This window comes from Lactuca serriola, chromosome 3, assembly GCF_051521515.1.
Source record: "Lactuca serriola cultivar US96UC23 chromosome 3, Lser_US96UC23_V15, whole genome shotgun sequence".
NCBI lineage: Eukaryota > Viridiplantae > Streptophyta > Magnoliopsida > Asterales > Asteraceae > Lactuca > Lactuca serriola.
Genome location: NC_136410.1, coordinates 234,744,612 through 234,747,942, shown reverse-complemented (window position 1 = coordinate 234,747,942; position 3,331 = coordinate 234,744,612). Strand labels below are relative to the sequence as shown.

General features: G+C 38.0%; 1 non-coding gene across 1 annotated transcript; it reads left to right on the top strand.

The window, feature by feature from the left end:
• Nucleotides 1–522: 522 nt before the first annotated feature.
• On the top strand, nucleotides 523–629 carry LOC145096379 (small nucleolar RNA R71). Its single transcript, XR_013703787.1, has one exon. It is a non-coding gene; the product is annotated as a small nucleolar RNA R71 (small nucleolar RNA).
• Nucleotides 630–3,331: the final 2,702 nt, after the last annotated feature.

The following is a 3,331-nucleotide window of genomic DNA, read 5'->3' as shown; positions in this document are numbered from 1 at the left end:
TCCTAATCAGCTTTCTTTTCTATCGGTTCTTCTCTTTGATATAGTCCCCTTTCTTCCTGCTTGTATTTTTCCTCCTTAGCCTTCTTATACTCTTCGTATGGGAGCCATTCCTTCTTAGGTTTTCGCCAATTTTCGTTGTATCAATCGCCACTTGAATAGAAGACTTGAGCTTTCTTATTTCCATTCTCATCCAAATCACAATCCTTTGTGAGATGGGGCCCTCTACAATTTTCACATCCCACCCTCATAGCATGGATTGTTTGATCCATTTTTGTCATTCTTCTATCAAGACTGTCAAGCTTAGCTATCATCGCCGCCATGCTATCATTTGCTGCGTTCACTACTCCTCGACTTATTTTGTTTCTTGGATTATGGTATTCTCTAGAGTGCTTAGAGAATTCTTCTATTAGCTCCTTGATTACCGGGGGCGCCTTCTTCGTGAGCGGACCTTGAGAATCTAGCAATTGCCTTGTGGTGACATTGACTCCATCGTAGAAAATGGAGACCTATTGTTGGCTATTAAGGTCGTGATGTGGGCAATTTCTAAGCAAACTCTTGTACCTTTCCCATGCTTCATAAAGAGATTCTCCGGGCTGTTGCTCGAAGTTGGCAATTGCTTTCTTTAACTTGGCTATTTTGGAGGGCGGACAAAAGTGATCTATGAACTCCTCTTTCATCTTGGCCCATGTGGTGACTGATCCGGGAGGAAGTGACTTTAGCCAATCATTTGCAGCTCCTTTGAGCGTGACTGGGAGCATGCGAAGAAGCTGGGTTTCGCGGGGGACATTCGGTACATTGAAGTAGTCGGCCACATCATTCACTTCGTCCAAGTGCTTGTAGGCGTCTTCGTGATCCTTCCCATAAAAAGGAATTTCCTTTAGTTGAGCGAGAATATGGCCTTTTAGTTCGAAAGTGGCGGTCACGGGAATTGCGGGCTGCACAAGTCCCGGGCCGGTGTCATCGCGCATCCTCTTCTTCCATTCCCCATGGGGACTTTATCGATATTAGCCATAGTGATGACTAAATCGTCTTCAAACTCGGAGTTGTGCTCGAATGTGGGTTCTTCTTCTTCCTCGGTCTCGTATTCGATATCTTCTTGAATTGGGTCTTTGATAGTCAAAGAGGCACGGGATGCTCCGGATTTGCTGCTCATCTTCTTGCTGAAAACGGACTTGAGGTTTTTGAGTGGCGAGTTCTTTGAAGGAGCGGATTCTCTAACGGCTTTGCATTTGCTCTTCCTTAGCGCGGATTCCGGGTCTTCAAGAGGGGGGGACCAGAGGTGTATCAGATCCTCGGGTCATGAAACAACTGTAAACAAAATAGAAAACGTGTAAAAAGAACAAAAATAAAATAAAAAATTAAAACTGAAACAACGATGTACTCGCCGAGTCGGCACGAGTGCACTCGGCGAGTTCAAGGCAAAAACAGAAAAAATTTTCTAGTTACTCTAAAAACGGAATTTTATTAAAACTAATCCTACTTACTGAATTGCCTTTTAAATAACTTTGTGTGAGATAAATCTCACACAAAGGATCGATTAAATTAGAATTTAATGTTAATTTAGAACCGTTCCCCGGCAACGGCGCCAAAAACTTGATGTGTGCAAACTCACTTAGTTTTAAACCTACTTTTAATTATAAAATAACACACAAAGGCAGTGAACCTATCAATTGTGGTATAGTTAGATAAGTAGGGTATCGAACACAGGGAACGGCAAATTAAAGTTAAAAACTAATTTTATCTAATTTAATTAATAAGAATAGGGGTTCTCTAGTTTTTCAAGACTAGAAACTTGCTAACTATTACTAATTTAAGAACTAGAAAATAAAGACTTAACTAGATTCAATAATTGGGAAGGAACTTCTGTTTAGTTCAACTCAATTGACCCTATGGTTGATTTTAAGGTAATGGTGCAATGGATTAATTCTTTTGTCGGTTACCGATTCAAGTGATTAGATTCGCATTCACTACACTAATCCTTAGCAAATAAATTAACTTGAACAGTGGCCAGTTGTGTAATTTAATTAGATTTACTAGATCAATTATTCGGGTTAATTTAGACTTGCAATAGTTAACCAATTTAATCTTTTAATTAACTTCTTGTTGATGGTCATCACACAAGCTTGCACATGAATTTACTCAATTCTCTTATTAACTCTAGTTTCATATTCATTAATCCTAGACATATGGCATAGTGATCACATAGCATATGAGGTTAATAATCAATAGATGTTCATGCTAATCAATTATCTTCATATTAACAGAAAATTAATTATTATTCACACACAAGGTTCTTTAGCAAGCTAAAATAACAAAAATTCACCAACTTAGAATTAATCCTACCAATCAATCAAACCATATTGTCAACTTTGTATCCCCAAACAGAAGTCTAAAGGTTTTAGCTCATAATTGAAGTAAATGACAGCAAACAAACAGAGTCAAAATGTTTAACCATAATGATAAAACAAAAGAATAAGTGGAATGATGAAGTTTTGCCTCAATTCTTCTTCGGGATTGAATTCTAGCTTCTCTCGTCGTCTTCTAGGGTTTTTCTGCCTTCTTAATCGTAGCTAAACTCTTCTGAGTCGTTCCAGAATTTTTTTCCATCGTTCTGAGGAGTTATATATATATATATATATATATATATATATATATATATATATATATATATATACAAATCGACTCGTCGAGTCAGGTGGCGACTCGTCGAGTCCATCTCTCAGTCCCCGTATTGTGATAAGTCTCTGGGATCCCGACTCATTATCTTCTCGATTCTTCGATCGGACTCGCCGAGTAATCAACCCTACTCGCCGAGTAGGTGTTATTTTTTGTGTTTTTCTTCTTTGTTCCATTCTCGATCTCTCAATCGCTTCTCCTGCTTCCTTCTGCTTCTGAGCTTCATTTTTGGACTAAAAATATAATTCAAACACTTTTAAGTACCTTTTGTCCATAAAATGCAATAATTTAGCTAATAAATGAATAAAAATCTATACTTAATATGAACTAAATATGCACATATCAATGGTGATCTACTTGAATCTAGGGTTTTCGTATTACTTCTTTAGCTTGAATTCAAAGCATATGAGGTCCCAAGGTGGAATTATTCGTAGATCTGGACCTTAAGAGGTCCAGAGAGTCCTATCTATCCTGCTTTATGCTATTCCTTTGGAGATATGAACCTAGGTTGCCATTTTAGAAGCTATTTCACCAAAAGAAACCCTATGAGTGTTGCATGAGTGTAAGGGTTTGACCTTTACATGATTATTGTGCATTGGAGGTCAGATCTATAGGTTAGAGAAGCAGATCTGACCTCAGAAGGTCTTTTGAGTGT